Source organism: Eriocheir sinensis, chromosome 11 (genome assembly GCF_024679095.1).
Source record: "Eriocheir sinensis breed Jianghai 21 chromosome 11, ASM2467909v1, whole genome shotgun sequence".
Taxonomy (NCBI): Eukaryota; Metazoa; Arthropoda; class Malacostraca; order Decapoda; family Varunidae; genus Eriocheir; species Eriocheir sinensis.
In genome coordinates this window covers 23,203,877-23,226,376 of record NC_066519.1, presented here as the reverse complement: position 1 = coordinate 23,226,376, position 22,500 = coordinate 23,203,877, and positions in this window count along the sequence as shown.

Genomic DNA, 22,500 nt, shown 5'->3' with positions numbered 1-22,500 from the left:
GGAAAAAGAAGAGAGAAGGGAAAGGAGGAAAGGTGGAAATGAAAAATGGACGTGATGAAGGAAGTGGGAGAAAGAGGAGGAAGAGGAGGAAGAGCAGGAAAGAAAAGAGAGGGAAGGAAAACTGGAAAAATGGAAGAGGTGATGGAAAGTGGAAGAAGGGGAGGAGGAAAGGAAAGGGAAAAAAGGATAAATGGAAAAAATGGTTGAGAAGAAAGGAGTGGGAAGAAAAGGAGGAATAGAAAGTGTGGGAAAGTGAATGGGAAGGAAGGAGGAATAAAAAATGGTAAGGATGAAGGGAGTGGGAGGAAGTAGGAGGAGCAGCGAAGGAAAGGGAGGCAGGGAATGGAAAAATGGTTAGGATGAAGGGAAGTGCTTTTTTCTCTCTCTCTGGGGTAGTTTGTCTCCTTTCTATAGACGTGTGTACCGACAGATAGGGCGGGATTGGTGGCTTCGAGGGCCATAATAGTCTTGATGGAACCTTTTCTCTCCCTTGTTTGTTTCAGTTTCCATTATTTCGAGTTGGTTTGGATTGAGTGGATGTGTTCGTTTGTTTCTTGAAGTTTTTGATATATTTTAAAAACTAGTCCCTCACAATCTCTTGCTTTCCTCGCCCACACCGTCTACACTATAATAATATTGATGATGATAATGATGAAAGTTGGACCACGGGATAAAAGTTGTGGCGGGGATCACAGGGCCGCGCTTAATCAGGTCTCCAGTCAAGCGTTGAAAAGACCCGAGAGTAAAGGAAAAACTGACCGGAAATTTCATCGAGGATTCCTTAGAGGGTGTATAAGCAGGGCTGTATTAAAGGCAGGTGAGGACTAATGGGCCGATAAGGAGGAGGAGGAGGAGGAGGAGGAGGAGGTTGTGGTTGTGCTACCGGTGTTAAAGGAGAGAGACGAGGGAGAGATACAAAGGGAGTGAGGCAGGGGATGATGATATAATAGTAGGAAGAGGAGAAGGATGAAACATGAAAACATGGAAAATGGAAGGTTAAGCCGAAGAAAGCCTGTTGGCCCATTACGAGGCTGCCTGCTTTAGTGGTTTAATCAATTCGTCAGCCTCTTGAGTGACCTGTGGAAGGACTACGCGGGAATGTTCAGTTCACCCCTGACGCAGCAAAGTGACTGCCACTTCGATTTTTAAAGGAGTTGATCTTTTTCTGACTAAACACATCTGCAGGAAGGGTGTTCCAGTGTTGGATGACTTTTCGAGAAGTAACTCCTGCCGATATCTGCACTGCATCGGTTCGCATGATTGTTTTGCCATTGTTTCTAGTTCTCGGATTAGTTTGGAGCCCCAAGACATTGGAGAGATCGACATTACTGAGCATGTTCAAGTATTGGAAGACCTTTATTAAATTTACCTGCAATCGTCTCTTTTCCAAGGTAAAGAGGTTTAGTCGCTTAAGTCGTTCTTTATAAGCTTGAGTCCTCAGTTGTGGTATAGTATTCGTAGCGCGTCGCCGTACTCTCAAGCAGTTCAATGTCCTTCTTGTAATAAGGGGACCAGAACTGCACTGCGTGTTTTCAGATGGGGTCTTACGAGCGAGTTATACAAGTACAACATCATTGCCAGCGTCTTGCACTCAAATTCCTCGCAGTAAACCCGAGAATGGCATAAGCCTTTTTGCAGTCAGACTTGCAGGGCTTTGTGTATGCAAGTCAGTCCTGAGAGTGACACCAAAGCCTATTTCCTTCTCTACGACTTGCAATGACTCTCTACGTATCGGTTATGTATGGTTACTGTTTCTGGTCCCAAACTGCAATGCTTTACACTTTTCAAGATTGAAGGACATTTGCCACTTTTCGGATCACTGTAAAATCCGGTTGTGGTTCCTCTAAATGATTTCGCAGTCAGCAGCCATGAGGGCCTTTCCACCAACTGTAGTGCCATCGGTGAAGTTTGAAAGGATGTTGGGGCTGTTGTTTAGTTCTAACTCTAGGTTGTTGATATATATATATATATATATATATATATATATATATATATATATATATATATATATATATATATATATATATATACTGACCTTGTGTCTCAGTACTTGTCACCGGAACTCAATCGGAAGCCTGCTCGTCGTTACAACTGGCTCTTTTTCCCCAGTAAGCCAATCTCTTATCCACGCAGTCAGATTGTCTCCTAATTCCACTGACTTGAGTTTCTTAAGGAGTCGTTCGTGTGGTACTTTTGTCAATGGCTTATTGAAAGTCTTCATATAAACGTCACTGGGGATGATATTGTCCCACTTTTCATATACATTGGAAAAAGTCTAATAAATTGGTTAAACAGGAGTGCATATTTCTGGAACCTTACTAGGAATCAGAAATGATACTGTTATCTTCAAGAAACTTGATAAGTTTGTCTCTGATAATCTTCTCAAGGATCTTGCCCGTCACTGACGTCCGGCTTAAGGGTCCGTTGCTTAGGCCACGTTCTTGTTTCTCTTATATGAAGATCGGTGTTACGCTCGCTTGCTGCCAGTCTTCGGGAACCATGTATTGTAGTAGTGACCGAATGTAGATGCCGATAAGCGGCTTAAGTATCTGCTCCTTGAGTTCTTTCAGCAGCCTGGGTGATGAGTTACTGGGCCCGGTTGAGGAGGAGGAGGAGAAGTAGGAGGAGGATTTGATATATTGAGAAAGAGATGTTGGAGGAAAGGAATGGTGAAGGGAGGGACGAAGGCGAGGAAGAAAAGGGTTTGATATAGATGGAAGGAGGGAGGGAGGGAGGGGATGAGAGAGAGAGAGAGAGAGAGAGAGAGAGAGAGAGAGAGAGAGAGAGAGAGAGAGAGAGAGAGAGAGAGAGAGAGAGAGAGAGAGAGAGAGAGAGAATTGAGGAGGTCCTTAGTCGTATTCTGAGAAAGGAAGAGGAAAAAGAGGAAAAGTGGAAGAGAGGAAAGAAAGGAGTGATAAAGAGTAGAAAGAAGGAGGAGGGGGAGGAGTTGAAGAGGACAGGAAGGAACTAGAGTGAGAGAAGAAGGTAAGAAAGGAGAGAGGAAGGTTATAAAAGGAGAAAAGGAAGAAGGAAAGGAAAGGAAGGAGTGACAGAGAATAGAAAAAAGGAGGAGGGGCAAAATGAGACAGGAAGTAAGGAAGAAGAGGAAGAGAAGAAAGGAGGAAGGGAGAGAGGAAGGTAATGAAACGGAGAGAGAAAGAAGGAAAAGAAAGGAATGAGTGAGAAAGAGTAGGAAAAGAGGAGGAAGACGATGATAAGGAATGGAGACAGGAGGTAATGAAGGAGAGGAAGAAGACAAGAGATGAAGAGAGAGAAGGGTAATGGAAGGAGTGAAGGAAAAAAGAAAGGAAAGGAAGGAGTGAGAAAAAAGAGAAAAAAGAAGAAAAGCAGAGGGAGACAGGAAGTAAGGAAGGAGAGGGAGAGAAGAAGGGAGGGAGGAAAGTAATAAATGGAAGAGAAAGATGAAAGTAATGTAAGGAAGAATATATAGCGGAAACGAGTAAATCTAATCCTAAAGAATTTTTTAGCTATGTAAATAATAAAAAGTCACTCGCTTGTGGTATCGGACCGCTTGCTAATTATAATGGTAACTACACGAACCATGAAAATGAAATGGCTACAATCCTAAATAACTTTTTCGCATCAGTATTTACCGACGAAGATTGTTTATCACCTCAACCGCCGGAGGTTAGAAGGACCTCAAAGATGTTAAGTGGCGTGCTCATCGTAGAAAGTGACATTTTACGCACAATTGAAAAGATTAAAGTAAGCAAAGCTCCTGGTTCAGACAAAATTACCCCTAGGGTCTTAAAATAAATCAAACATCAAATTTGTAAACCGCTCTCCATCATATACAATAAATCTTTAACAGCTGGAAAAGTTCCGTCGGATTGGAAACTAGCAAATGTCACACCAATTTTCAAAAAGGGGGACAAGTCTCATCCAGGAAACTATCGACCAATTAGCCTGACATCGATTGTTTGTAAGTTAATGGAGACTATCATTCGCGACAATATGGTGAAATTCTTCGAAGAAAATAATATAATGAATAATTCGCAACATGGCTTCCGTAGTAAACGTTCGTGTTTAACAAACTTACTTGATTTTTTTCATTATATTTCTGAGGTGTTCGATGAAAACAGACCAGTAGATATCATATATCTAGATTTTCAAAAGGCATTTGATAAGGTCCCCCACCAACGATTGCTCAGCAAACTATTGGCGCACGGTATCTCGGGTAACATTCACAATTGGCTTGTGGACTGGCTCTCTGAGCGGAAACAGAGAGTAGTTCTAAACGGTGTTACATCTAACTGGCTCGATGTCAGAAGCGGCGTACCTCAAGGATCAGTGCTTGGCCCCATGCTCTTCTTAATTTATGTTAATGATATCGATGATGGGCTCACTTGCAAAGTATCAAAATTTGCTGATGACACAAAAATTGCTAGTAAAGTAACTGCGACACTCGACGAAGAAGCTTTACAATTAGATCTAGATCGACTTGCACGTTGGGCCAATCAATGGCAAATGAAATTTAACGTTGACAAATGTAAAGTGTTGCACATCGGAAAAAATAACAATTGCGTTCGGTACGTAATGAATGGCCAACAACTTTCTGCAGTAAGTAAAGAAAAGGATCTTGGAATCACTATATCAAGCGATTTAAAGCCCGGTCAGCATTGTTCAGAGGTAGTTAAGACTGCAAACAAATTGGTTGGCTTCATCGGACGAGTCTAATAATAAATCGGAAAGAGTAATATTAAAACTGTATAATTCGTTGGTTCGACCCCGTCTAGAGTACTGTGTACAGTTTTGGTCTCCCTATTACAGAAAAAAAATTGAAAAGTTGGAACGGGCTCAACGAAGAGTAACAAAGATGATTCCTAGGTTGAGAAATTTATCATATGAACAAAGGCTTAAAGAAGTAAATTTATTCAGCCTATCAAAACGAAGAATGCGAGGCGATCAAAAAGAAGTGTTTAAAATGTTTAAAGGATTCAGTGATATTAATGCGGAAGATTACTTTACAATGAATCGATCAAATAGAACAAGAAGAAATCACAATTTGAAGATAAGTGGTAAAAGATTCTCGTCGCACGAAGCTAAACACTTCTTCTTCAATCGAGTTGTTAATGTTTGGAACTCTCTACCCTGTGATGTCGTTGATAATACAACAGTTACGGCCTTCAATAACAGATTAGACAACTATTTTGTATCCAACCAGCAACTAAGATATTACTCATTGTCGTAATAACGTTAAGGTCTTTCGAATACTGGTGTCCTTGTCCGCTTTTATCGCCCGGTTAGTGGCAGCAGTAATGGTAGTTCTTTCCTCTTTCCTACATAATTTCCATGCAGTTTTTCCATGCTGCTTGGTTCTTTTTCCTTTCCTGCCAGATTTGGCTGGAGGGATGGGGGGATGGGGAGGAGCCTTCGACTTTGCTGTCCTTCATCTTCCACCTTTGATTAGATAGTTAGTGTAGCTTGTCACAAACAGCCTCGTAAGGACCAGCAGGTCTGTTGTTGTTTGTTCTTCCTTTGTGGTCTTTGTGTCCTTTGAGAGTATATAAGAAAGGAAAGGAAAGAGTGAGAAAAAAAATAGAGAACGAGGAATAGAAAGAGAGAAAATAAGGAAGAAGAGAGGGAGAGAAGAAGGGAGGCAAGGAAAGAGGAAGGTAATGGAAGGAGGAAATTAGGAAAGAAAATAAAAGAAGGTAGAAAGAGTAGAAAGAGGAAGTAAAAAGGAACACGAAGTAAAGGAGAGGGAAGAAGGAAGGGAAAGAAGGGAGAAAGGGAGAGAGGAATATAATGGATGGAGGAAATGAGGAAAGAAAATAAAAGAAGGTAGAAAAAGTAGAAAAAAGGAAGTATAAAGGAACACGAAGTAAAGGAGAGGGAAGAAGGAAGGGAGAGAAAGGGAGGAAGGAAGAAAGGAAAGTAATGGAGGGAGGGAAGGTGTCTCCCTCTCCGTTAATAGACAAGGTGTGGGAGGGAGGTGTTAATTTCTCTCCAGGTGAGTTATGGTTCAGGGCCCATTGAGAAGCTGAGAGGGAGGCAAATGGAGGAGGAGGAGGAGGAGGAGGCTGCGGCAAGGGAGAAAAAAGAAGGAAAAGCAGGAGGGAAAGATGCTGGAAAATTTTGTAGACATGGAGGAGAAGGAGGAGAAGGAGGAGGAGGAGGATTAGAAGGCGGCGGCAAGGGAGAAAGAAGAAGGAAAAGCAGGAGGGAAAGATGTTGGAAAATTTTGTAGACATGGAGGAGGAGGAGGAGGAGAAGGAGGAGGAGGAGGAGGAGGAGGCGTGAGCGAGAAACTAATGATACCCAGATAATGAAGTTGGGATGTCGAGCCTCTGAATGTAATTGAAGTTAGTGTAAAGTTGAGTTGCAGTGAGCATTGAGGAGGAGGAGGAGGAGGAGGAGGAGGAGGAGGAGGAGGAGGAGGAGGAGGAGGAGGAGGAGGAGGATTGTAGTGGTGATGATAGAAGGAATGATATTTGTGTTCGCAGTGGAGATGAGGGAGGCTGTGGTGGTGGTGGTGGTGGTAGTGGTGATGGTGATGAAGAAAAGGAGGAGGAAAAAGAAGAGGTGGTGGAGGTGGTGTGAAAGTCTGAGGCGGGAGAGAAAGACATAAAAAAGACAAAATTAAGACCCGGGAAAAGCCGAAGAAAGGAGAGAGAAAAAAAAATAAATGAACCTGAGTATATTTTTCTTGTTCTTGAGGTGAAAGCAAACATTTTTTCCTTGTATTATGTGTGTGTGTGTGTGTGTGTGTGTGTGTGTGTGTGTGTGTGTGTGTGTGTGTGTGTGTGAGACAGGTGTGTGATTGGGGGATATGAGGTGTTGTCAGGTGTGTAGGTAATGGGCTGACGTGGTTCCGGAAACGATTGAAAAAAATAATAAAAAGGAAGAGAAATGAGACAGAGACCAATAAGTGAGGATTGAGGAGACACGAGGAAAAGAAAAATAGGAACAAGGAATGAAATAAAGGTAAGTGAGAGAGAGAGAGAGAGAGAGAGAGAGAGAGAGAGAGAGAGAGAGAGAGAGCGTAAATAATGTAGTGAAACGTGAAAATGCATTACCGTAGAGTTTTGCACCAAAGGTAACAGGACAAGAGATGATGAGAGAGAGAGAGAGAGAGAGAGAGAGAAGGCTTTTCAGTAACCGGGTTAGGCCGTGCTAAGCCTCTCCTCCCTTCCTGGACCTATACCTGCCAATTACCGGAAGCTGTTACCTAGACGACCACCTTTTCCACCTGTCTGCCTCACCTGCTTCTCTCTCTCTCTCTCTCTCTCCTATTGTTGAAGTAAAAAATATGGAAAAATAACTATGTAAATCTTTAATCTTTTCTCAGAGTGGAAAGTTGTGGTGAGAGAGAGAGAGAGAGAGAGAGAGAGAGAGAGAGAGAGAGAGAGAGAGAAGTATTACAATCTCCACTTTCCAATTCACTTTTCCATACCTTTTCACTGTAAACATATAAGGATTTACATAATATTTTCATGGTTTCCTATATACCTGACTTACTGACTAGGCTTTAGGGGATGACTGTACACACACACACACACACACACACACACACACACACACACACACACACACACACACACACACACACACACTCCATTTAGCACTCTGGTTGATCACCTGTGGACGTGTTTTTGTCTTTGAGTTAATTAAGGGAGTGACAGGTGCGGTGAAGGATGATCTTGATTGTTGTCCAGATACTTGAGAGAGAGAGAGAGAGAGAGAGAGAGAGAGAGAGAGAGAGAGAGAGAGAGAGAGAGAGAGAGAGAGAGAGAGAGAGAGAGAGAGAGAGGCCCATATATCTTGTTTGAACTAAAATCTAAATGCCATCTTGCCGTAATATATGGTATCTATTTGCTCTTTGGCGGCGATGAAAGGAGTGGAGGAGGAGGAGGAGGAGGAGGAGGAGGAGGAGGAGGAGGAGGGTCATTTTAAGTGGTTGAAGATTTGTGATTTAAATTGAGAAGTATAAAAAAAACCCTCAACATAAAAGGGAAAGGAAGATCAGGAGAGAACGAGTGAAGAAAGCAGAAGAGTAGGAAGAAATGGAGGGAGGAAGGAAAGGAAGTAGGGAAGGAGGGAAGGAGAGTAAGAAGTAAGAAAGAAAGGAGAAAACTAATAGGAAAGGAGGGAGAGACAAAGGGTAGAAAGGATAAAAGGGGTAGGACTAAATTGTTTTCTTCCTCTTCTTCATTTTTCACCTCTTCCTCTCTCACTTCCTGGCGTAGTAATTTTCCTCCACCTTACTCTCCTCCTCCTCTTTCATCTCCTCCACTTATTTTATCTCCTCTTCCTCTTTTTTCTCATTTTCCTTCTCTTTCACTTCCTGGCGTCGTAATTTTCCTCCACCTTACTCTCCTCCGCCTCCTCCTTCATCTCCTCCACTTATTCCACCTCCTCCTCCTCTCTTCCCCAGGTGGACAGGTGGTCTAATTGGCCCACCTGTGGATCGGAGGCACAGGTGTGAGAGGTAAGGGGGGGAGGGTCATGGAGGGAAAGGGGGGAGGAGGAGGAGGGGTAAGGAAGGTGTTTGGAAATTTCTTATCTATTGTTTTTTCCTTATTTTCCTCTCTGGATATTGGTGATTGTTTTCTTTAATGGAGTATCGATTCTTTCCCTTCAATATGTCACCGCGAGGGAAAATATTTGCCTCTATAATGGGATATTTTTATTTTGCATCCTATATTTTTTCGGTACTGCTTCACTGTTTTTATTTTTTGTATCTAATTTTTTTCCTCGGTACTTCTTGACTATATTAGCTTTTTATTATGATCGTTTTCTTCCTTCTTTCTCTTGATTAGTGTATGATTTTAATTTTTTTCGTTCCACTCTTTTTCATTCTATTTTATATTTTCATTTTGATTTATGTTATTTTCGTGTGTTTTCCCTCTAATCTCTGTTTTCCACTGTGTGTGTGTGTGTGTGTGTGTGTGTGTGTGTGTGTGTGTGTGTGTGTGTGTGTGTGTGTGTGCGTGTGTGTGTGTGTGTGTGTGTGTGTGTGTGTGTGTGTGTGGAGAAAGCAATCGCAAATATTAGAAACTTGCTTTAGAGAATTTTCACACACTTTAAGTTCCCTTGCAGCGTTGAAATTTTACTCGAACTTCCATCTCGAGGCCCACCGACACGGCCAACCTGTCTTGCGTTTTTAGAAGTATACCTGAGATTCTTATTATTATTCCTCCTTCTCCTCCTCCTCTTCCTCCTATTCCTCCTACTCCAAATCCTATTCCTACTAACCCTTCTCCTCTTTCTTCTTCTCCTTCTCCTCTTCCTCTTCCTCCTACTACTACCACTGATAGCGTATCCAAAGTTTTCATCATTGCCATTAATAAAACACACACACACACACACACACACACACACACACACACACACACACACACACACACACACACACACACACACAGGTACACCCTCAAGACACGTATACAACGAGATCGAGACGAGAGGAGGGCAGGTGAGGTCTCGTGGGAGAGGCTCGTTGAAGTGGACCGGGAGACATAGAGTAATTAGTGGTCATTACCTTACCTGGAATTACCTACACTCAGGACTGGTGGACACGGAAGGAAGGGAAAGAAGGGATGCAAGGAGGGAAAGGAAATGGATACGTGGAAAAGAAGAAAAGGAGAGGAAGTGCAGTAAAGAGAGAAACAGTAAAGAGTAAAGACTGTAAAATTAAGTAAAGTAAATTAGAGGACAGTGCAGGAAATACGAAATAACAACTTAACTCGAATATGGGTGATTATTATTATTATTACCTCCGTCAACGAAGTTGGAGGAGGGTATATTTTCGGTAAGGTCAGTATGTTTATTTGTTTGTTTGTTCGTTAACAGTCTCCTGTGCACAATTTTGCGGATATCTCAACCAATTTTTCAGGGAAGCTTCGTGTCCATCCAGAATATAACCCATTAAATTTTTTATGTCAAATGTCAAGGTCGCACAAAACGTCAGATTCACATATATTTGGCCATAACTTCGGTTCTCGTCATCGTAGAGACTTCAGACTTGGTTCATATTTTAGCTCATGGAAAGACGCACCTTGCCTGACCTTGACCTTTGACCTTGACCTCAAAAAGTTTGCTCAAGGTCAAAGTTTCCCAAAAAATAGAATTTCATCAAATTTCGAAACAAATGCTTACATATGATGCACCTTGCATGGCCTTGACCTTGACCTTTGACCATGACCTAGACCTCGAAAAGTTCACCCAAGGTCAAAGTTTCCAAAAAATAGAATTTCATCAAATTCCGAAACAAATGCTTCGGGGAGTCGGTGGCTGAGTCGACAGAGTGACGGTGCCGCGTTCAGGAGGACGCGAGTTCAATCCCCGCCCGTTGCCACCAAGCTGGGATTTTTCAGCCGCCGCCGAGTGGCTTAAAACTACCCACATGCTGTCCAGAAGACCACCTTTCAACCCGGACTCTTGATTCTAGGATTAAAGATGAGCTCCGGAAGGGCAGCATGAGCCAATGCAAGATGGCGCCACTATAAACACTCGCCTGCGCCAAAACGGGCTGGGCCGACCATCAGGGCCCACCGGGAAGAAGCCTTGGGCCGACCATCAGGCCCCACCGGGAAAAAGCCTTGGGCCGACCATCAGGGCCCACCGGGAAGAAGCCTTGGGCCGACCATCAGGCCCCACCGGGAAGAAGCCTACCGGCGCAATAGGCCGCGACGTAAAAAAAAAAAAAAAAAAAAAAATGCATATGATCACAGTTGATGCCGATATCAATTTTCAGGACGATCTTTGGCGGAGGTGTGCACTCTCCGAGTGCAATGCGTCTAGTTATTATTATTATTATTATTATTATTATTATTGTTATTATTATTATTATTATTATTATTATTGTTGTTGTTGTTGTTGTTGTTGTTTTGCCAATAAAATCGATATTTGTTTTAATTGTGAGAGCCGTATCGTGTTTTTTTTTTATTAATGTTTTTATTGCTGTTTGTGTCGTTGATGTGTTTATAGTTTCAAAGGGTGCCGCGGGGCGAGTGATGATCGAAAGGAATTTAAATAGATCTCACGGACGAGTAGTACATTTGTATTGTAGAGTGTTCAGTGAAAGGGAAAAATAGTACACACACACACACACACACACACACACACACACACACACACACACACACACACACGGCATCATTAAACCATATGGATGTACGTTTTTTGTGTGCATTACGGCAATTTCTGGAGAATAAATATACGGTCTTTTTCGGCCATATATTTCTTAACGCTGACATCAGTTTTAATTTATTTCCCATTTGCTTTCCACTTGTGTACCCCCCCCCCCCCCCTCTCTCTCTCTCTCTCTCTCTCTCTCTCTCTCTCTCTCGGTATTGCATTTGTAATCTCTGGAAGCATAGAGAAAACTAGTCTCACACACACACACACACACACACACACACACACACACACACACACACACACACACACTCACACACGGAATTGCCTCTTCATCAGACCCACACAAAGGCTTCTCCTACACCCTCCTCCCCTTTTCTCTGCCATTTCTAACCCCCCTTTCGCTTACTCCTGCTTCCCTCCACCTTTTCTCCACCCAGCATTGCCTCCTTCCACCATTCCATTTCTAGCATTTCCCTCTATTCCACCACTTGCCTTCCTGGTATTTCTTTCCTATACCTAAATTTTATCTCACTTTCACTACCTCTCTACCCCTTTCAACTTCACTCATTCCCGTCTAGTCTCTTACCATCCCTTTCCATTTACCTCTTTTTTTTTCTTCCAGTCAGTCCAGTTTACTTTCCATTTAATTCGTCTTCTTCTCAGTTTAGTTCTGTTCTCCCTTCTCCAAGTTTTGTCTCACTTTGCGTCTCCCTTTCTTAGTTCGCCCGTTTCCTTATCTCACTTTCCTTCCCTCTCTCATCTCATTCTACTCTTTTTCGTGTTACACTCCGACCCCTTCCTTGGCTCACTCCAATTCCTCTTCCTCTCCTTGCCTCCCTTTCGTCCTTTTCTTTGTCTCAATATAACCCTTTCCTTGGCACAGTCCACCTCCTTTCCTTACCTCACTTCCCTTTGTTCTTTTCCTTGTCTCACTCTAACCCTTTCCTTGGCTCAGTCCACCTCCTTTCTTTGCCTCACTTCCCGTTTTTCTTTTTCTCGTCTCTCTCTAACCCCTTCTCTGGCTCACTCCTCCTTTCCTTGCCTCACTTACTTTAGTCCTTTCTCTTGTCTCTCTCTAACCCCTCTCCTGGCTCACTCCTCCTCTCCTTGCCTCACTTCCTTTCGTCCTTTCCTCCTATTCTCTCGTCTCCAGGCCCTCCTCGCGTCTGTATATCTGCTCTCCCCTCTGCCTTCCTCCTCTCTGCTTACTTCCCCTGTTTTTCCAGCCTCAGGTCACGTCACGCCCTCGCCTGCTGATGAAATATGCACAGCGGCGGCTCACAGGGAGGGACGCTAATGCTACCTGAGCCGAGGATTGGTCAACTCCTGCTTTTTACCTGTTATGATGGTACTGTGTTCCTTGCTGCCTTCCGACCCGTCCTCCCTCGCTACCTTTGCCCCGACATTCCGTGCTCTCTACTTTCTTTTCATCCACCCAAAGTATTTCTTGTTTTTCTTTTTACCTCCTTTTCTTCCCCTCTCCTCTGTATTTTTTTTTCTTGCATGCTATTTTCTCTTTGCCTGTGTTCCCTTGTCTTTGAATTTACGCTTTTTTTGTCCTCGTCTTTAGTTCCTTTATTATTTTCCTCCGTCTTTTCTTTTTCTTTTTTTTGTATGATTTTTTGTAACATTTTCATCTTCCTTTCATATACGTTTTTTTGTTCCTTTCTTTAGTTCCCTCATGATTTCCCTGCGTATTCTTGTTTTCTTCTCCCTGTTTGTATGATTTTTTGTAACCTTCATATTACTTGCATATTATACTTTTTTGTTCCCTTCTTGACTTCCCTTGTTTTCCTCTGTCTTCTTATTTTCTTCTCCCTTTTGTATGATTTTTTTTTTAACTTTCATCTTAATATCATATACGTTTTTTGCTCCTTTCTTAACTTCCCTTGTTTTCCTGTCTTCTTATTTTCTTCTCCCTTTTGTATGATTTTTTTTGTAACTTTCATCTTAATATCATATACTTTTTTTGTTCCTTTCTTAACGTCCCTTGTTTTCCTCTGTCTTCTTATTTTCTTCTCCCTTTTGTATGATTTTTTTGTAACTTTCATCTTAATATCATAAACGTTTTTTGTTCCTTTCTTAACGTCCCTTGTTTTCCTCTGTCTTCTTATTTTCTTCTCCCTTTTGTATGATTTTTTTTGTAACTTTCATCTTAATATCATATACGTTTTTTGCTCCTTTCTTAACGTCCCTTGTTTTCCTCTGTCTTCTTATTTTCTTCTCCCTTTTGTATGATTTTTTTTGTAACTTTCATCTTAATATCATATACGTTTTTTGTTCCTTTCTTAACGTCCCTTGTTTTCCTGTCTTCTTATTTTCTTCTCCCTTTTGTATGATTTTTTTTTGTAACCTTCATATTACTTGCATATACGCTTTTTTGTTCCCTTCTTGAATTCTCTTGTATTCCTCCGTCTTCTAATATCTTTTCCTTCTGTTTCATTTTTTTGTTAACATTTTCATATGAACGATTTTCTTTTTTTACACTTTGAAATTCGGCTCCGGACGGGCGTGAAAAGGCTCTACTTCTTTTTTCGAAATTTTGTTACGCACCGTTAACGTTAATTGCTGCTCACTTATCAAAGGACGATTTCATTTGGTCAAGGGTTCGCGTGTTTGTCATGGATATGGTTGAAGCGCTTTAATTCACGGTCTTTTTTTCCTTGGTTAGTGAGTTCTACGTTGTCCATGCCACAGCTCACTATCCTGATACGTGCCTGCAATCGTGTGTGCGTGTGTGTGTGTGTGTGTGTGTGTGTGTGTGTGTGGGTGGGTGGGTGGGTGAGTTTTGGTTTGTCTGCGTTTGTTCCTAATGCAAGAGTTAACCAGTGTCTTAGTTCTTTCATTCATATCATTGCTAAACTCGGAGACATCCTTCCTTTGTCTTATTTTCAACTTCCTATGACTTGAACGCAGTCTCCAATCGAATCTGACCCTCTAGTTCTTTAATCTACTCCTGTCCTCTGTTTGCGGGATTAGTATTATAGTGTTAATTTTATCTCTTTCGGCCTTAAACTAGAAATAGGAAATGAAAGCAAAAAGGCCAGTAAAAATAAATCAGTTGTCTTTACTATTACTGATTTGACCTCTCTTTTGGCTACTCTTTACTGTTGTCTATTATGGGAGCGGCGAGTAGCGGGCTTTTTTTTGTACTCTTTTTGTTGCCCTGGAGCCGTGTCCTTTGATGTAAAAAAACCGAAGCCTACATTCAATAACCTCTTACTCTCCATTTCATTCAGGCCTTTTTATCACTTTTATTTAATCACTCTCCATTTCATTCAGGCCTTTTTATTACTTTTATTTTATGCATTTTCACAACAAGTTAATTCAGCCATTCATTCAACATTTGGACGTTTGCGTAAATCCTCGGCTCTCATTGGTCCGCCACGCCTCACGTCGGGCATTAGCGGCATTAGCCTCCTCCCGATCCCGTCTGTTACGTGTCGGCCATTTTACCGCAGCGGTCACTATATCTCACGGCTTATCGCTCCCTATATTCGCTGAGTATTTGTGTCTATTAATACTCTATGTAAATTTATGCCTACCATTCACAGCGTTTGGGTAATGAATGTTTATGGGAATTAGCATTATATAACATTCCACTCCAACCACAATGTGCAATATGTTTAACCCTCTGCCGATGTGTATATTCTCAAAGCTTTCGTTAAATTCTATTCCTTTTTAAAAAAAAATTTTATAATCAGTTTGTCCTGTGTAAGAGAAATGAGTGAGATACTTTATATCGTCACCTTCGTAAACAAACCGCCTAAGTCATTATTTTCTACTTTTCAGGAAATCAGAAAAGAACTGTCATTATCTCATTTGGCTTAAGAGTTAGGCAGAAATGAAAAGGCCAATTCTAGAACACTCAAACCCTGAATGACGAAGGCAACTGTACAGAAATGGCCGTCACATATTGAAAAAACGATGTTGACCAAAACCTTGAAATCGCTGAAAAATGGCTTAGGCGATTATTTTATGAGGGTGACGATATTAAACTTTCTTCCGCTCATTTGCCATCACGTTGACTGTGTTTCATGTGTTATCGTTACCTATATTCTCTCATTTTTTCATATTAATTGCTTTTCCATGTGAATTCTCCATATTGGAACGGTATGTGTTTAATAGGCATGAGTGGAAAGCAGTTTTATGCATTCGAATTTTCTTTTTTGCCGCAATTTTCAGTATATTTCATCACTTGTTACGTATTTGCTCAGCTTTACTTTTCATTTTATTTTTGTGCAACTTTTCTTCACAAATAAACGACTTTTCTTGAAGAGTTATGAACCGGAACCATTTTTAACACTGCCTTCATATATCACCTCAAGTGCTTCGCAATTTATCGCCACGTATTCGCTCAGCTTTAGTCTTATTTTTGTTCTGTTCTATTCTTTAATATTTGCTACCATTTTTTATAAATTTTCCATACAAGTGAATGCTTTTTCTTTAATAGTAATGGATTGGAAGCGTCAACTTCAACACTGTTCTCTCATTGCATCACAGTGTTTCGGATTTCATCGTTACGTATTCGCTCAGATTTTGTATTATTTCGTTTTTTGTTTTTTTGTTGTTAAATTTCCGTGGAAGCGAACGTCCTTATTCCTCCCATGTTGACAATTCATCGTTCATTTTGACGTATTTCACTATGTTTCGTTGTATTGAGCAGGATTTTACGGTCATTATTTATTCTGTCTCGCTTTTGTCCTGTTTCTCAGTGTTGAAATGACTATTAAAATGAATGAAAAACTAACATTCAACATTTTCCTCGTGTGCATAAGTCTTCTAATTCATCCTACACGTTCTACTATTTTCCTGCGTTTCCATTCTTTTCTGCACCTTTTCTAACACCTGGCCGGCTTGTGGCTTACTTTCTTGTCGGTGTAATCTCCTGACGGGTCACCTGAGCTGTCCGATCCTTACCTTCGGCGCCGAGGAATAATATGTTGTCCGCTGGAGCTTACTTTCGCTCTCCAGGGATTACCTTTGGCGTGGTTGTCTTTTGTTCGTCGACGTTATTGTTTGTTATCGGGGAATTATCTCCATTACCGCAGGATTAATCTTCATGGGTAATTTTAATATTGTTCCAGTCTTTTGCGTTAATTAGTGCACATCATCTGAATGTTTTTGTAGTAATGTTGGAGTATTTTAGTTAAAATTATATATTGCCCTTATTTAATATTGTTCTTTGCTTCATATTTAACGTCATGTGACTTAATCAGTGGGCCGTATTGCTAAACATTTCGTCGCCCAAGTTCACATATTTGACAAGGCTTTCGCAGGAGCTTGGGACATTTCCAGGATTAGCTTTATGACCCTGGTGGTAGTTTGATCCCTCTTCTGTACCGTGAACCTAAAAAAACACTCATTAGAACCTGATTAACTCCTTCTTTGACCTTGAGAAATAGCTGATATGAAAAGCGAAAATGTCTTATAATACAGACAAATGTTTTTTTCCTACTCGAAGCAAAAGCCGGATCTTCACTCTTTCATTTCATTCCGTGTGTCAGCTCTGCAACATTGGCCTTTCAGTTGTTTCTAGTTTTTTTTATGATTTTTAAGCTAACTCTTTCCATAGCAGTTACATTATTATCGTTCACTCCACTTTTCTCCTGGTTATCTGCAAGTCTGTTTCAGTAGGTTCTAGTTTTCATTGGGACTTCATCTTTCAATTGTAGTTAAAACCATATCAGTCCTTCACTTTTTCTCTGGTAATCGTTGAAACAATCTCTCTCGCATTATTTTCAACCTTCATTTTTTTCTCTCAATAGATTTAAGTTTTCATCAGGACTTATTCGTGTACGCTACATATTTCAACTGCTGTTAAAACCATATCACCGTCATCACCTTTTCCCGAGTTACCACTGAAATAGTCTACCTTTTCTTGTTTTCAGCCTCTTTTTTTTCTTTCAATAGTTTTTAGTTTTCATTAGGACTTATTCATGAGCTACATCTTTCAACTGCAGCTAAAATCATATCATTCATTCCTTCACCTCTTCCTTGGTTATCGTTGAAACAGTCTGTCTTTCATTGTTTTCAACCTTCCATTTATTTATTTCCATAGGTTTTAGTTTTCATTAGGACTTACTCATGAGCTACATCTTTCAACTGCAGTTAAAACCGTATCATTCACTCCTTCACCTCTTCCCTGGTTATCGCTGAAACAGTCTATCTTGAATTGCTACCAACTTATGCTCGGAAACGCGAATCTACTTGAATGTAAGACCCGAGCCCCAGTATCAGCACCACACCTTTGTAGCCGCGTAAGAGCACCTCAAAGGATCGTCTCTGGCTCTCCGTCGCCGCCGTAACGTAAAGAAGCATGCTAACGGTGATGCTTGGGGCGACGTGGGGGCTGGTAATGGGCTGGGTCTTGTGGTAACGGTCCTGAAGGCTTCCCTGGTGCTTCCTGCGAGTGTGGCGGCGAGGGAAGTGGAAGTCAGGTGTTCCCAGGTGTGACTTCCATTGTGGCGTTGAGGAAATGTTAATTGAGTGAGTTGGAAAGGATTATAGAAGGACGCAAAGGAAAGTTAGCGATGAATGAAGTGGAAATGTTGAGACGGAGTTGAAATTGTACTCGCAATGATATTAACATTAAATAAAGTAATGGCTTGAGGTAAACTTTGGGGTAAAATAATAGAGAACGTTGGAAAAGCGTACGAGATGAAATAAAAGGTAGAGTGAATGTGATAATGAATGGAGTGGAAATGTTGAAACGGAGTTGAAATTATATTCGCATTGATATTAATATGAAATAATGCAATATTTGTAGTGAAATATTGCAGATAAAAGAAATGTTTATAAATAATACGCGAGGAAATGAAAATTGAAGTGAAAGTGATAAAAGGATGAGTTAAAAAATGAAAACAATAACGTTAATCTTTGTTCGTAAAAGCAATTTATTACGAAAGTTTCAAAATATCACAAGAAAAGTATTATGTTAAAATTGTTAGCTGTATTTTTTGTGCTTGGAAAAAGAGAATCGTCAACAAAAAACTTATTATTCTTTTTTTTTTATCTCTACCACATATCTACCGAAAAAAAACAAAAAAAAAAACAAGATAACACATCAAACAAAGGGTGTCAGTCGCGTTCTCTAGTATAAATCACGAGCAGAAAGGGAGAGAGAGACACACAAAAAAAAGGGAGATACGTTTTCATCGCTACAAGGAGAGAGGACAGAAAAAAGTGCAGATCAAGAAGAATACGTGAAGATAAATATTCGGACTGGAAGTTTTTCACGTGATGTCCACTAAATCACAGGAAGATAAGGAGGAACAATACACACCCCGTCTACCTACAAACCCCTCCTGGCACCTAATAAAGACACAAACAAACAAAAAAGGAAAGGTAGAGGATCGTAGAAAGAAGAAAAGACAGACATGAACAAGAAAAGGAAGAAAAAGAGAAACGATACTGATGCTAATGTTAGTGAAGTGACAAAAAAGTAATATTCCGCAGAAGTAGATGATAAAAAAAAGTGAAGTAGTGGTAGTAAGAAAAGAAGAAAGGAAAGTCTGCGCGAGGAAAAATAAATAGTAGTAGTAGTAGTAGAAGTAGGTGTGGTAGTAGTAGTAGTAGTAGAAGTAATAGAGATGCAGAAAAAGAAAACAACAGGAAACAGGACAAAAAGGAAAGAAAGGTAGACAAAGCAGAAAAAAAACCCACGATAAAAGAAGAGAAAAACGCCACATAAATATGAGTACCAAGCTCCGTAAATCATAGACGTTGACGAGGGGAGAGGGGGAGAGGGAGAGAGAGGAGGGAGTGAGTGAGGAAAGGAGAGAGAGAGAGGATAGGAGGAGGGAAGGAGACGGCAGGAGGAGGGTACGGGGAGGAGCAACAGCAGCGTCACACAATAACAAAACGATAAATACAAGAAGCACAAAGGTTTGGATCACACGAGCTCTGAATTATAGTCGGACTGGAGGCGGGGAGGGGGAGGAGGGGTGTGGACGGGACGCTGTCATATCATGGGGAGTTGGGGTTGGGGAGGACTGGAGGCGGGGAGGGGAGGAGGGGTGTGGACGGGACGCTGTCATATCAAGGGGAGTTGGGGTTGGGGAGGACTGGAGGCGGGGAGGGGAGGAGGGGTGTGGACGGGACGCTGTCATATCAAGGGGAGTTGGGGATGAGGAGAACTGGAGGCGGGGAGGGGAGGAGGGGTGTGGACGGGACGCTGTCATATCATGGGGGGTTGGGGTTGAGGAGGGAGTTGCGGGGGAGGAGGACGAGATAAAGAGAGGGGAGGAGGGATGCTGGGGTGATGGGGAGGAGGTGTGGGGTGCTATGTTATGGGGACGATGTGTGGGTGGCTATGGGATGATGTAGTTAGTATGGACGGATATATTGGATAGGATGGACTGAAATAAGGTTTTTATGTTCATATGGGCATAGAAATCTTTGAAAAACTCCCATATTTTGTTAGCTTAATAGTGGGGAGGGTTGGGTGAAGGAAACGTTGTCATATGAGGGGCATTGGGGGTTGAGGGGGAGATAAAGAGAGGGGAGGATGGATGCTGGGGTGATGGGTAGGAGGTGTGGGGTGGTATGTGGTGATGTGGTTAGAATGGATGGATATGACGGATAGAATGGACTGAAGTAAGGTTTTTATCTTCATATGGGCCTTAAAATCTTTGAAAAACTTGCATATTTTGGTAGCGAAATGGTAGGGAGAAGAGGGGAGGAGGAGGGGACGTTGTCATATCAAGGGGTTGGGGGTTGAAGTGAAAGCTTGTGGGGGGAGGACTAGAGATACAGAGAGGGGATGCTGGGGTGATGGGGGAAGGTGTGGGCGGCTATGAGTATGATGTGGTTAGTATGGAGGGCTATGTTGGTTAGGATAGACTGAAAAGGGGTTTTATAATAGGGGTTTTAGGTAGGACATGTTGGGTAGGTTGTTTTTTAAGTAGAATAAGTAGGAGTTTTAAGTAGAATATATAGGATAAGTAGGATTTGTAGGATAAGTAAGTTGGATATGTAGGATGCTTCGATGTTTGTTTCTTTCTTAGTTTTCTTTTTTATTTCTTTTGTTTTTCTTTCCCTTATATATCTTCTATTCGTTTTCCATTTCCCTTCTCTTTTTATTTTCTTTGACCCATTTGCCTTTCCCATGATGACTGATTTATAAATGTTTCTGTCTTCTAATGTTTACGTTTGATGTCTGTGTTTCTTTGTATATAAGGAGGAAAAGGTAAGGTAAGGTTGGGTGGAGGGAAGGAAGGTAGGGGAGCACAAGGAGCCGCGGAGAGCAGGTTACCACTTCACAGCATAGAGGGAGGACCTGTCACATACAGAAAATTAGTCCTGGAAATGACCTGGTGTGCCTCCTTTGAAGTAGTTTATGGGAGGAAGGAGGCATGAATAGGGAAGGTGGCGCTTTGGTGCGGGGCGGGATTAGATGTGTTCTCTCTCTCTCTTTCTCTTTCTTTATCCACCATTTATCTATTTATCTTTCTATCTATCTATTTATCTCAATCATATTTCAACTAGATTATTTTTCCATTTGGTCGATTTTTATGCAGTCTTTTCATATATGCTTTATCTATCTACCTGTCTGTGTCTTATCATCTATAACTCTATCTTTTGGCTGTGTATTCAAATCTGTTTATCCCATTTCTCTCTCTCTCTCTCTCTCTCTCTCTCTCTCTCTCTCTCTCTCTCTCTCTCTCTCTCTCTCTCTCTTCTTCTTCTTCTTCTTCTTTTCTTCTTCACCAGGTACCAAATTCCCTTTCAGTGCACCTTTTTCCACATTTTCACCTGGAGTCACCTGGCGGGGGGTCATTAGGGTGGGGAAGGTAATGGTATCTGTTGATCGCCTCACCTGGATTGCCTCCTGGATTTCTTTTTTTCTTTTTCTCTTATTCCTAGTCTTACTCCTATTCTTATTCTCCTGCTCCTTTTTCTTCTTCTTTTTTCTTCTTTTTCTTCATGTTTAGCTACTTTTTTTTCTCTTCTTTTTCTTCTTTTTCATGTTCATCTTTTTTTTTTTGTTGTTTTTGTTGTTTTTCTTCTTTGGTTGTTGTTTTATGCTTCTGATATTTGTTGGCATTCATTTTTGTTTAGTTCGATTAGTTTTTAAACTTTCTTTTACCTTTTTTCAGTTCTTTTAAGGTTTTCAATATTTTTTCTTATTTCAACTGTCTCTTAACTTTTCTCCCTTTTACTTACTGTTCTTACTTTTTTCTCACTTAAACTATCCTCTTTTATTTTTGTTTATGTTTGTTTTATGCCGGTTTGTCTGTCTCCTTTTATGTTCTTTTTTTTCTTTCTGTTTTCTTTTTCTATATTTACCTTTCATGTGTTTTTTCTTTACCTTTGCCTTTCTTCTATTTCTTTTCTGTCTTTTTTCAGTTTCTTTGTCCCATCTAATTGTTTCTGCATTTTTCCTCGTTCCTTTATTCTCCCTATGGTTCTATTTTGTTTTATTTCTTTATCTTCTCTTTCCTTCTCCCCCTAAAAATGGCCGGCGCCCGACCAATTGTTTTCACTTTACTGCCGGTTGTTGAGTTGCGTTTGTTTGTTAGTTTTTTTTGTTGTTATTGTTGCACATGTTCTCGTTTTCTTTCATGGCTTCGTTCTTTTCAGTTGTCGACCTCCTCCTCCTCTTCCTCTTCCTCCTCCTCTTTCCCTCTCCTCTTCCCCATCTTCGTTCTCCTCCACTTCATCCCCATCTACTTTCCACTTTGCTATATCTGTTTGGGTTATATTGTTGTTGTTGTTGTTGTTGTTGTTGTTGTACTCTTTAAGCTTTGTTATTTCTCTCTATCCTCTCTTCGCCCCTCTCCCACTTTTCTCCTTCAACACGTTTCTCTCTCTCTCTCTCTCTCTCTCTCTCTCTCTCTCTCTCTCTCTCTCTCTCTCTCTCTCTCTCTCTCTCTCTCTCTCTCTCTCTCTCTCTCTCTCTCTCTCTCTCTCTCTCTCTCTCTCTCTCTCTCTCTCTCTCTCCTATCGTTCTCTTTCCTTTAGTGTCCCTTCGTTCTACTTTCTGTTCCCTTCCCGTTCTTCGTTCCTGTGATATATATATATATATATATATATATATATATATATATATATATATATATATATATATATATATATATATATATATATATATATATATCGATAGATAGATAGATAGATAGATAGATATAGATATTTTTTTCCTTTAAATTTGCCGTTGGTACCCCTTTTGTTCACTTATCTATTTTCATTTTGTAACTATTTTTCTCGTTTCCCACTCCGATTCTTCTCCTTTTTTCATCTTGTCTGTTGTTTTGCTCCTCCTCCTCCTCCTCATTTCTTTTTTCTCATATTTTTCCTTTCGAATTTCACGTGATCTTCTTTCAACTCTTTCATCTTCCTATCCTCCTCTTCCTCCTTCCTATTTCATGTTCCTTATTTTCATTTCCTTAT